The following is a 13,356-nucleotide window of genomic DNA, read 5'->3' on the forward strand; positions in this document are numbered from 1 at the left end:
ATCACGTATCTCTCCTTGCCAATAAATGCCCATCTATAGCACAATTTTTCATTTTATTTTTGGAGCTAAAACTTGTTCACAGCAAAATTGAGAGGAAGGCACAGACAGTTTCCGGGGGCCCTTTGTCTATCCCGCCACACCCCTCACTATCAACACCATCCACCAGAGTGGTCCATTTGTTACAGCAGAAGAACCAACGGCAACATTATCAGCCAAAGTCCATAGTGTACTGAGAGTCCTCAGTGTTGCCCATTGTTTGCTTTTGGACAAATACATAATGACACATACCTACCATTACAGATTCATAGGAAGTAGGGTCACTGCCCTAAAAATCCTCATGCTCTGCCTATTCACCCATCCCTCTGACCTATGCATGGCAAGCACTGATCTTCTCACTGTCTCCAAAGTTTTGACTTTTCCAGAATGTTGTATTGTTGGAATCATACACTACAGGGCCTTTTCAGATTGACTGCTTTCACTTAATAATATACATTTAAGGCTCTTTCATGTCTTCTCATGTCTTGATAGCTCCTTTGTTTGTTAGTGCTGAATAATATTCTGTTCTCTGAACGTACCACAGTTTATCTTTTCATCTACTGCAGGAAATCATGGTTTTTCCACATTGGGGCGATCGTGAAAAGAGCTGCTATAAACATCCACGTGTAGAATTTCGTGTACACAAAAGTCCTCAGCAACTCTGGGTAAATACCAAGGAGTGTGACTGCTAGACTTTATGGTTAGAATGGGTTTCGTTTTGTAAGAAGCTGCTACAGTCTTCCAAAGTAGCTGTACCATTTTGCCTTCTAATCAGCAGTGAGTAGAGCTCTTGTGGCTCCATATCTTTGCCAGCCTTTGGTGTTGTCCGTGTCCTGGATTTTAGGCAGGCTAGTAGTTATGCCCTGGAACATAATTTTAAATGGATAATCACCTTAGACATAATTTATTTAAATAAGAATTGATTTTTATCTAGATAAGTTTTCATTCTTTAACCATTATAAATAATGCTGTAGGGAACTGCCTGTATCTGGGTCTTTGGGCACACCCTTACTCCTTGATTTTCCTTGGTCAGAATGGATCCCCAGATGTGGAATCAATGGTTTGAAGAGACATTCTGTTCATTGGCGAAGTGGTGATAGCATTCCTACTGATTGCCAGAATTTGGAGTCAGATTGTCTCTCAGAGGCTCTGTGTCTCCAGTTTGTCCCTCACCAGGAGTGTGTGTGGTTCTGTCGCTCCTCAGCCCTCACATAGAGGATCAGTGGCCAGACTTGACCCATTAGGTAATGGGTAAAGGAGGGGGTTTCTGTTCCTTGGGGGAAATAACTCGTTTCAATCAGCCATCTGCCACTGTCTTGCTTAGAGGGTCTGAGGCTAGACCACTGGGACAGTCACAGGGTTCCTCAGAGCTCTGTGACACTCCAACCTCACCAGTAGAAGTGGCTGGAACCCACCAAGGGAAAAAACAAGATCCAGAGGCCAGAGTTCTGCTAGCTTCTACTTTTTCTCTCCTTTAGCTCTCTCCTTCCATTTTCCCATCTTCATTGAACTTAGAAAATGTCAGATCCGGTGCTAAATGTTCAGCACAACATAAAAACAAAACACATACAACTTCTGCCCTCCTGGAACTAGTGGGAGAAATGGATAACAAAAACATAAATTCACAAGTATAGTATTGCAAATTGTGATCAAATCCTAAAGGGAAAGTTGATGCTGCTATGGGAGCAAGCAATGGGGAAGCACCCATCATCTTGGGAAGATCTCTATAAGGAAGTGAAAGTTATACCTTGGCCTAAAAGATGAATTGGAGATCACAAGAAGAGTGAGAGAAGTTCATTCCACGTGGGCAGATAAATGTTCATGTGCAATGGCCCTGAGATAAGAAAATAAAGGAGGCCATGTAGCTAGAGTGCACCAGGGGAGGAACTAGTCAATGAGGAGGGATGTGGGCAGATGACCGGGGCCTCGCTGTTCTGAACATTGAATCCAGAGGCAGATGGGTGGCCTGGCTCAGGGTCAAGGTCAAGATGAGTTAAGCTGTTATGAGTTAGAATAGGCCAGGAACAGAACAGCAGGCCTCTTGGGCTGTGCCCTAGGCCTCTGGTAGTATCTCCTGCTTGACTTACGAGCAAAGAGGTACCTGTCGAGCAGTGGGCCAGGACAATGCCAGAACCTCAAATTTATTTTTTATGGCTGCAAACATAAAAAATGTGACCTGATTTACTCTTTATTCTTGTGAGAAATGAGTAATCATAAATGTATGAACCACAGACAGACGTTGAAACATGGTGGAATGCAGTATCTGGTCACGTTTCTGTATACCAGTGATACTTCCATAAAATGTTTGCTACAATTAAACCCCATTTTCAATATTGCTGTGTAGTATTCCTGCCTAAGGTGTTCAATAGGAATCTGCACATGAGAAAACAAGACACATCCAAATTAAGGGGCTCCCCCAAATATTAACATTGCAAGAAGGAAGAAGTCTGGAGAACTGTTCTAAATTAAAGAAGACTAAAGACTTATGACAGCTAAGCCTAATGCATGACTGTGGGGAGAAAAAACGTTGCAAAGCCATTGGGAAGCTGGGGAGACTTTAATATGGGCTGTGGGTGTAACTCTGTCTGTGTTCACGTTGAATTTCCTGGATGGGAGTTGTGGGTGTGTGGGAGAACAACTTCGTTCCTATGGCGTCGTAGTCGGATTGAAATGAACTGATCTCTCGAATGGCCCGACAGCTGCAAAGGGCGTGTGTGTGTGTGTGTGTGTGTGTGTGGCGGGTGGGATGGGGAGACACAGAAGGCCCAAATGGGGTAAAATGTTAACGACCGGTGAATGTAGGTGAAGGATATTTATGTAAGTACTCATTGAACTGTTCTTGAAAATCTGTAGGACAGAAATTTTTCAAGATAAAAATTTGATAAATGAAAGAAAAATCTAGTATTTTCCTTTTAACTTAAAACCACTTTCATCATGCTATAGCTATGTATGTGTCCTGTGCTGTGTTAGGCAACTTTATATGCATTGTATATACTCTCATGAGCCAGTTAGGTCTTGATAAGTAATAAAAATCCAATCAAATAACTGAAGTGGGTGTTCATTGACCCACATATTTGAACAATCCAGGAGCAATAAAGCTTCAGGTCAGGTTTGATCCAGGACTTAAAATAGGTGACCCATTTTTCTCTCCCTCTTTTTTCTCAGCTCTGCTTTTTCTGGTTTGGTTTCATTGTCAAACATATTCTCTTCTCCTGGGCATAATAAGATGGCATCAGGAGCAACCAGGTAGAGGGAAAAATCTTCAAAGGGAGGAGGGAGAGGATGCTGGAAGGCTACCTCAGATGGCTCCTGTATTTGGATGTCATCCACGAGGAGGCCCATGGTCTTACTTTGTTGTGCATATCAGGAACTCGGGGACTGTATGATTCTTCCAAGACTTTTATAAGGAAAGGACTTCTGAGATTTGAATCCCAGTCTGCTTGCCCCCAAAGCCTAAGACTGGGCTTCTTTTTATATCACCACTTTTCTTATTATGGAAAGTCTAGAAAAATATAGCAGGAGAAAAGGACACCTGCCCTGCACCCCCACAGCTTCATCTCTGTCTGAGCCTTTCTAGTCTTTCTCCACAGGCCTGTTTATCGTTTCTTTCCTCTCTTCCTTCTTCCTCCCCGACACACTGGAGTTAGATGTTAATGTGAGAACTCCCGACAACCCCTGAAGCAACCTGGACACCCTCCACTCAGAAGCACCCAGTGTCAAGTGTCCAGAGACCCCTGAGTTTGAGGTTAGCCCTTTCCAGCACAGGATTGCAGATGTGTCTTTCCTGTGCTATTCAGGCAGCTGGCACCCATGTGGGAAGAGCAGTAGTGGCAGAACTGTTGGGACACCTTGTGTTTAGGACTTTCTCATTCTCAGCAGTCACGTGAGCCTCCACTCCATTCTTAACGAGGGTAAACTGAGGCTGAGAGGAGACATGACTCCTCCAGGTCACCCAGCCAGCATGTCGTAGAGGCGGGAGCTGAGTCCCCCAGTGCTATTTCTGCTCATCACAGCCAGGGGGTCTTTGAATAACCCTGGGGCACCCTTCCCCCTTTACCCAGAAGCCTGGGGATTTCAGTCTTGATCCCCCATGGGTAATAAGAACTTGAATCAAAGGCCTCTCTGTTAGAGAAAGCTCTTAGGCTTCGCTTCAGCCCAGGAACTTCTCTGTCAAGTGGTAGGATTCATGCTAACAAAAACAAGTGTCATTTTACAGTGCTTTCTATAAATCTGTTAGTGACCTTTAATAAAAATTTATGACCCTAATAATCTTGTTCTGCACACCCCGGTCAGATTACTGCTCACTGGCCAGTAATCTGCAAACCTTTAAAATGTAGTGGCTGTGTCCTGGGCCCGCGCCAGGCGTACCACTCTAAGTGATGAGAATGGCCTTAGTAATGATTAATCCAAACCGCCCTGTGCCGATTGCAAAGCCGCGTTTTGACGCAGGCTGTTGGGCTGGGAATCCTAGAAAGAGCAGGCACTGGGAGACACTCAGGCTCTCTGGAAAAGCCCAATTGTTAACTAAACTTAGCTGCACCTGCCTGATCTTTTCTTCTTGAACTTTTCTGTCCCTCCACAATTGTCAAAGCTAGGAGCCTCAAATTAAGCTTGCACTGACCCCAGTCGCTACTGTGGGTCAAATCCCAGGGCCTCTCCTGAGCTCACAGTTTGTCCACACCTTGCTTATGGGGTTGGCAAATAGAGCACCAAGAGGTTGGGAAAGCGGAGGTCAGCTTGGGTTTTTGGCATCTTGTTTGTTCACGGTTCTTTCTCGGCAGAAACTCAAGCCTCTGATTTTTAACTGGTGGAGGAGTGTTATCTTGAAAGATCGCCAGAAAGTTGCAGGCCCAAAACACCTTATCGGATATTCGTTCACCTGTTGAGTTGCATGAAATGACATTGCTTTTGCTCTGAGGCTCTCTAGCAGGTAAATGTAGACATTTGCATAAATATTACAATATAAGTCAGGATCTCTGCCCATGTTGCAAACCACCAGGGTCCCTTTGCCTCCTCCATAGGTTGGAATTTGTGAAAATGTCAAACCATGGTGACTTTAGGGATTTGGGGCTCCTTCCAGGCCAGCGGAGTCCTCGGGTTTCTCATTTGCTAAGCATGCAGAGTGATCATCAACCTCCCCCTGTACCAGGGGGCCACAGAGCTTCCCACCAGTCTCCTAATCTGAAGAAGAGGCAATTGCAAGTCACCTTGGCACCCACCCCAAGCCCTGCCTTTCCTGTGTGGCAGAGGAAAGGATTCTAGAACCACAGACTGGACTGTCCAAATGAGAAGAGAACGAGACTCCAGATCCTTGCTTTCAGTGGAAGCCTGCCACCAGCACCACTTCCCTAACATGCAGAACCTTGGCCCCTCCCTAGGGTGACTAGCCCTCCCAGCTTGCCCAGGACATAGGGACTTCTTGGGATGAGGGATTTCAGGGTTTAAATTGAACTGATCCAGAATCTTCACTTCAACGTGATCCCCAAGTGATCCCTGTGCCCAGGGAAGTTGGAGAAGCCATGAACCCACTGCACTGTTTGGAAACTGAGGCGCAGAGCAGGACCCAGGCCACAGCAAGTCAGGAGCTGAACTGGAGCCCATTCTTGGGATCGCTGGTTTTCTGCCTTTCTCTCTTTGCCTTCCGACTGGGCTTTCTACACTGCTCTGGGAATCACCAGGAGAAGGGAGGACAGGGATTCCTGAATTCCTAGGGTGTCTCTAGACAAGTCTGCCAATCTCACCTGACGCTCAGAGAGAACTCTGTTCACATGAGAAGTGACCTCGCCTGAACCTGAAAGTGTCTGAGGACTCAAAAGTTGAAGGACCTTAGAAGTCTTTGGATCGGTGCCCTCCCACTCAATGCAGAAAGCCCTGTCACAGCGTCCCTGTGGCCTTGATGGCCACCAATTCTGCTTGGATACCTGTGGTAACAAGGAAGTCACCACCTCATATGGCACCAACTGCCTTCTTGGAAAACCACTAATTGTTTGCATATTCTTTTCCAGGATTAGATTTCATTTCTTCTTGCGCAGCTTCTACCCACTGATCTGAACCCTACTCTCTTTAAGTAGTTTACAAAGCCCAGGCCCTCTTCCATACAGAGTCTTTTAGATATTAAAAAACCTAATATCAAGACTTATCTTCTCCAGGATAAACAGCCCCAGTTTTTAAACTTTATTTGCTGAATAAAATGATACTTAGATGCCATACTTCCCACCTGAAAACCTCAACTGCCATCTGTTATTATTTTCAGAGTGATAGCTGTCTTCCAATGTCTGTCTTACAGAGAGTCACATATACACCAGCTGAGGTTTGCCTATTCCAACAAAGAGGTATGGTCACCATTCTTTTTTTTTTATTATTTTGAGAGAGAGAGAGAATGAAAGAGAGAGAGAATTTTTTTTTTTAAGTTTTCAGTGGACCCAACATCTTTATCTTATTTGTATGTGGTGCTAAGGATCGAACCCAGTGCCTCACGCATGCCAGGCCAGCGTGCTACCGCTTGAGCCACATCCCCAGCCCACCATTCTTGATTAGATACTCTTTACTTCTTTAAACACAACCTAATTTCAACTTGACTTTTTTTTAAGTAACCATATCACACTGTTAACTCATAGTAACCCTGTCAAATATACCTCTCAAATTCTCAAGTCTTTCTCACATAAACCACCACCAAGCAGATTCCCCACTGATTTGTGCTTAATTTTCTGAGTACAGATGCTTGACTTTCATCTATCCTTGAATATCATTCTCTCTCTGGCTGGCCCAGCGTTTCTGCCTGTTGGGATAATTTTGGCTCTCAAGTCTTCTACCTTGTGAATTTGTCATCTCTCCCAGCTGGGCTGACCTCAGTCGACCCACAGGAATTTATTGAGCACCTACTGAGAGTTGAAGGTCAGAGTGAGAGAATAATAGTGTTGGCGTGTGTTCCTGTCTCTTAGGAGGTTTACAGACCACCCTCCAGAGCACAGAGATCAGCTCAAACCAAGACCAGGATCTTGGGGCACAAGCCTCCAAGGGACCCCACATCTAGGGAGTCTATGCATCACCCACATAAAAATTTCCTGGGAACTTGTCAAAAATACAGACACCCGGACCCACTCAGATGTCTGACCTGGAGTCTGGGGGAGGACCCCAGGCCCTGTGTTTGCAGTTAGAAGCCACAGCTAGGGCTGAAGCAGGTGAGGGCAATGGAGAGGGGACCCAGGACACAGGGATCAAGGAACTGGGCCTGGAGAGAAGCTGGGAAAGGGTAGGGCAGTGTCCTCAAGAGCTGTGGAATAAGAACAGTGTGCGGCTGGGCTAGGGAGGGGCTCCCAGGAGACTGCACACTAACCCCGGCTGACTCAGGAGGGTCCTACAGACTCTCCTTACTGCATCCCAAAGATGTGATCCTGAGTCCAGGATGCCATCAGTGTCGCACCTGGGGTAGCAAATTGAGTCCGCTTTTGGCCAAGAAGAGAAAAGCATTTGATGAATTGCTCCAAATTCTGATCTTTCAAGGACGGTGGCTTCCCAGGGGTTCTTCTGCCCCCGATTCTGAGAAGGATGTCCCCCAGCCCCCATTGTGTCCTCAGCGCCTCAGTAATTGGATATTTGCTTCCCCAGGCTGGACTGAGTGCAGCGCTTCACCACTTACAGAGGCTTATACCACCTGTCCCCGTGACTCAGGACAGGGTCTCTCCTCCTGAGTCACCATGAGCAGTCACGACTTGCCATGATCCACTGAGCACCTACTATTTGCTGCCTTTGGGGTGCTGTGCTCTGTCCTAGGGACTGGGGACACAGCAGGAAGCAAGAAGAGGAAGACCCTACCCTGAGCATGTCTCATGAAGACAGTCAGCAAACAAAATCCAGGGATGTATAGATGGTGAGAGGTGCCTCCCGCTCCCCCCAAAAAGGACAAGGAGTTTGGAGTGCAGAAGCAGCAGTACGGAGGGTTTAAATGAGGGATCAGGAAACGTGACAGCTGAGCAAAGAGTTGAAGAAGATGAGAGAAAGAGCCAGGAGGATATTTGGGAAGAAGCCTTCCAGAAATGGGAGCAACTAGCACGAAGGCCCTAAAGCAGGGGCAGGCCTGGAGGCCAGGGGCACATAGCATGTGATTAAATTGCTCAACACTATCATTATTATCCTTATTATTGGAAGCATGTGGCAGTTAGGGTGCGATTCAGGAGTTAGATCAATCTGGATTTCAATCCCTGCTCTGTAATTCTCAAGCTGTGTGATCACGTCCAAGCCACTTAACTTCTCTGAACTTGCCCCCAATGGTGATACTGATGAGATCTACAGTTCAAGTGCACAGAAGCATGGAGTTGACCCTAATCTGTAGGGTACCAGTGAGCTGCTGTGAGTCCCCAGTGTCACTCTCCCATTTTGTAGGCTGGGAATCCACACCCCAATACTGCAGCCCACATGCCCAAGGTCACATAGCCCAAGGAGGCCAGAAGCCAGGATAGTGAGTTCCCCCACCCCTGCTCACCTAATTCAGCTATTTCTTTTTAAAGATGGAACAGCAGTCCTTGATTTTTGAAAATAGATCCCTGAGTTCTTCTCCCTCTAATTAGGTTGTCATGGTTGTTTATTTTGCATGGGGAGGAAGGGAGCTTGGAATTTACCTTGAAGACAGGAAAGAGTGCTGAGTTCAGAGTTCCTCTGGCCACCGTCCCACCTGCCTGGCTCTCTCCATCTTGGTCACCCTGAATGTTGCTCCTGGTCAGAGCATACTGGAACCACCACTAAAGGATTTAGTTGTTTTTTTTTTAATATTTTTTTTTTCGTTGTAAATGGACACAATACCTTTATTTATTTTTTATGTGGTGCTGAGGATCGAACCCAGTGCCTCACCTGTGCTAGGCCAGTGCTCTACCACTGAGCCCCAGGCCTAGCCCAAGGATTTGGTTTTGAACGGGAGACATGTCAATTGGGCAGGGGTCCTCTCTCTCTCTGTGGACCTCATTCTCCCACCTGAGGAAGGGGGTTCCCTTCACCTACTCTACTGCACTCCAGAGCTTTTACTGAGGCTCAGAGACGGTTGGTGTAACTGGCTGCAGTCTGTATGGAGTGGGTGGTGCATCCTGACAGGGTGGCACTCTGCTGGGACTTCAGAGGTAGAATGCAGGCCAAGCTGCATGCTCAGTACAGGAAGCCCAGAAGGGCCAGGCTCTAAAGTTACCCTTCCCTGCTGCCTTGTCTCTGGAGAATTTATACTAAGAAAGTGTGGCCTCAGGGACCCATCTACCCAACCATTGGCCAGAGATGTCTCAGAAGCGCCCCTAGGTATCCTGCTGTGGTACCTGTGAATACTAGTTTTCCAGGCAGAAATCCCCTGCCACTTTTGACCAACTGGTGACCTTGAGGTAGTGACTTGGTCTCCCTGACTCAGTTTCCTCATGTGTAAAATGAGGAAAACACCTAATTCCTCTGGCCATTGTGAGAACCACTGAAAAGCATTCACCAAAGAAAAGCTGTTGGTAGGGACCGCCTCCATGATGGTCCTGCCTAGTTCTTTCATGTTCCAGGTGGAGAAACTGAGGACCCCAAGGGGAGTGGCTCAGTTCAAGGACACACCGCTGGCAGGAAGCCAGGCGGGGCCTTCTGAGTCTCCAGGACTCTGAGCCCCAGGAAGGATGGAGGCACTGCCTGGACCCTTACAAGAGGCTACAGGGTGGAAGCGAGAGTTCCTGTTGCCTGGCAACCCCACTGTGGGAAGCCTGGAACACATCAGGTGGTGGGAATCTCAAAATTTGGAGAGTAGTGTGGGCAGAACGGGGCATTCTTGAAGGGAAGAGACGTGGCTCCTGGCCAGCCATCCCTCCCCTGACCCCAGACTGGGGGCTGGTGCCTGACAGCCACCTGTGGGCTCTCCAGGAATGACATGAAGCATAGGCAGTGGCCTCCTGAGCCAGGAGGGGAGCAGGAGAAAGATGGCGGGGATTTGTTCCCTCACTTATTCATCTGTTTCCTGAGCTTCCACCAAGGCATCTTGCTGGGTGCTGAGTTGACAGCAGAAAAGATCAAATCTGCTCCAAATTTTTTTAACTGGGGAGGACAGAAGTACAAATGGAAATTCCTGGGGAACCAGAGGCCACAGGGACTGTGAACCAGTGACAGCCGGGCACCCCTGGCCTCTGGGGTGGCCTCCTGGCACAGGAAGGGCCTGGGCTTCAGGGAGGAGAATGGGGAGGATCATGACGCTCTGAGTAGTGCTTGTGCACAGAGCACCTGGCTTGTGGACAGAAGGCAGTCTTAGGGCAGAGGAGCAGGGCCCATGTCCAGTGTTGACACAAGGCCAGAGTGATGATGTTTTCACCCCCGACTGGAGTCACTGCCCTCTCCCACTTGGTTGCCTCGTGGCCATCACCAAGTCTCTGCTTTTGGAAGCAGCTGTGACGGGGTGCAGAGGGAGAGGGAATGTGTGACCCCGAAACCGCATACTACTTCTGATTACAGTCAGCCCCCAGGTTTCACATCCACAGATTCAACCCATAGAGAAGATTACATCTATACTGAACATGTTCAGACTTTTAAAGTTGTCATTCTTCCCTAAACAATATAACTATGCACATGGCATTAATATATTAATAGAAATGATTTAAAGTACACATGAATATGTGTATGCTTCAACACAAATACTACGCCATTTTGTATAAGGGACTTGAGCTTCCTCAAAACAGCAGGGAGTCCTAGAACTAGTTTTCTGCAGATACTAAAGGATGCTTGTAAATGTCCTTGGGCACCCAATGCCCAAAGGGCCCAGGTTGGAGCAACAGGGGTGTAGTGTGAAGCCGGGGAGCCCTAAGAAGCTGAACAGGAGCATCTCCCTCCTTTGCTGCTGACTTTATAAAACAAAACGGAAGTCCTTACATTTCTTTGACTTTTGCTTTCTTTCTTTATGAAGTGGGGGGTCCTTCAAGCAGCTCTTAGAAGTCCTTCCTATTGTTCCCAAATTCAAAGCCAGCTTCAGCAACTTAGCAAGCCCCTAAGCACTTGAGACCCTGTCTTAAAATAAAAATAAAAGTAAAAAAGGGCTGGGGATGTGTCTCAGTTATTAACTGGCCCTGAGTTCAATCCCTCCTCCATATTTCTCTGACAATGAGAATAGAAGCGCAGCCAGGACACTGTAGTCAGGATTGTCGTCTCTAGTGGGTGGCATCAAGTGGAGGCTCGAGGAGTTGGTCTAAGGAAAATGAAGAGAGAGAGCTTGGCCTATGGGAAGAGCCTGTGGCTTGGCCAGAGCTTCACAAGTGAGTTGAGGCAAATGTCTGTGGCAACCAGATGTGTGTGGATTTTATCCTTCATCTCCACTGCAAAGGGAAGCTACATAGGAGCTCAAAGGAGGGGAACCGCAGAGCAGACATGAGGATGAAGTTCAATTTGCATCATCAAAAGATCAGATGGTAAACAGTTGGGGTGGACAGGAGGCCCCGGAGGGAGCCACCACGATTGTCCAGAGGGCAGTGCTAGTGGCTCAGATGAGGAAGAGAGACTGGATTTCAGAGCAACTTGAGCTTGGATGTTGGTGATGCTCGAGGGTGAGGGATGGGGTGAGCTGGTGCCTAGCTGTCTCCCAGGTCCTGGTTTAGGCATATGGGTGGTTGTTTGTGGCTCTTCCTGAGCTGGGGGAGACTGGAATTTGTAGAAAAGAAGATCAAGTTTTTCTTCTTACCCCAACTAGGCAAAGGTGGTGGCTGTCCCCTTTTCCTTCCAAGGCCCCAGGCAGATCAGATGCCTTTGCTCATGTGTCTCCAGCGATCTGTTATCATCTCTCTGACTCTGAGAACAAACAAACGAAAAATATGCCCCACAGACCCAGGCCCGAGGCTCACAAGTGTTTGGTGAATAGGATTAGTCCCTAAGTCCCAGCAAAGCTGGCGGGGCCACGCTGGGTGGAGGGGAGCCGAGTCCCATGACCACGGAGCCTTGCAGAGGTGCCCTTGGGTGACGCTTGGTTGTGGCTGGAGGCAAATCTTTCTGAAAACGACCTGCAAACCTCTGTAAGTAGCTCGACTCCCCCAAACTTGGGGCCCGGGAGAGGGGCTTTGCTTTGGGGAAGGGGATATATAGGAATTGGTCTCCTTGGGGACCCAGACACTGCTCTGTTGTTAAGGACAAATTGAGCCCACACAACTGCTTGCCACCACCGTGGGGTGGGGCCTCAGATGGCCTCCAAGCAGAGGCAGATGTGATCTCCCCTTGGGACACACACCAGGGAGGGAGGTGTCAGGGGCAAAGGGTGAAGGAAGCAAGTCACTGGCCCCAGAGCTAAGCAGTGCTGAGTTCTGATCCCCAGGGAACCACTCCCCTGCTCTGCGACCTTGCTCCTCCCTGAACTTCAGCTTCCACCTCCGTGAAATGGGCATCCTGGTATTCCTGACCATCTAGCGTAGATGGGAACCATCCACACGATCACCTCTGAACTAACTGCCATCTTGCCTGGCTTGTGGGTTTGGGGGCAAGTTGTTATCATTTTAAAACACAGTTGGTGACTGCAAGATGTTCCTTCACACAGTAATGTCCTTCCACCATCAGGGTGGTAAACAAAGAGTAGGGGGATCCAGTCCTGCCCTGAAAGAATCCAGCGTCTTCTACAGGAGATGGTTGTATCTAGTGGTGCTGGCACCCAGGGCAGCTGTGTTGCAGGAAGATGTCAGGGAGGTGGCCCCTGGGCAGTCTCTCTAAGGGATTTTGAGCTGAGGATGGGGTCCTTGTCTCTCTCCCTCTTTATCCCAAGTGCCTTTAGTACATAGTAGCTCTTAGAACATAGTAGGTGCTCATGAGTACTTTCTGCATTTGACTGAGAGTGTGGGGGGATCTGAGGTGGGCAGGGCAGGTGTTAGGAAGCCCTGAATACCACGCTAAGGTATTAGACACTGTCCTTCTAGTATTGGGAGCTGCCAGTTAAGGACAGTGCCTCAGCCAGTTCCAATGTGGAGAGGAAGGAAGGAGAACATGGCCAGGGTGCCCTGGGAGGTCCAGGACTGGACCAGTTGGCTCTGGATCCATGCCGCTTCTCCTTGACCCCATCCTGTTTTAGGGTGCCACAGAAGACAAATGATAGAAGTTGGACCAGACCCACAGAGAGATGCTTCTCTTTCATTCACAGATGTTTATTTCCTCTCCAGATTTTTCTTCCTGCTTTCAAACCCCACCCCCTAGCTGTCCCACTGATAAGTCAGGAGACTTATTCAAATTTTTCCAGCATAGACCTTTCCCAGGGGCCTTGAGACCTTGTTCCATGAAGACTCAAAGGTTCGTCTTTCCCCTCCCTGACATTTGTTTTCCAAGAGGACAAATGTTCTGTCTGCTCCTGGCACTGGA

General features: G+C 48.0%; 1 protein-coding gene across 11 annotated transcripts in view; it reads left to right on the forward strand.

Moving 5' to 3' along the window:
• Positions 1-13,356, forward strand: part of Atp2b2 (ATPase plasma membrane Ca2+ transporting 2) — a 342,527-nt gene that overhangs the window by 29,669 nt on the left and 299,502 nt on the right. The window contains exon 1 of one of the 11 annotated variants that reach the window (XM_078033479.1): positions 11,953-12,032. The exons of the other annotated variants lie outside the window; for them this stretch is intronic. The gene's annotated coding sequence lies outside the window, so the exon portion shown is untranslated. Of the gene's footprint in view, positions 1-11,952; positions 12,033-13,356 lie in introns of those variants that run through there. 11 annotated transcript variants of the gene reach the window in all.

This window comes from Ictidomys tridecemlineatus, chromosome 16 (genome assembly GCF_052094955.1).
Source record: "Ictidomys tridecemlineatus isolate mIctTri1 chromosome 16, mIctTri1.hap1, whole genome shotgun sequence".
In the NCBI taxonomy this organism is placed as follows: domain Eukaryota; kingdom Metazoa; phylum Chordata; class Mammalia; order Rodentia; family Sciuridae; genus Ictidomys; species Ictidomys tridecemlineatus.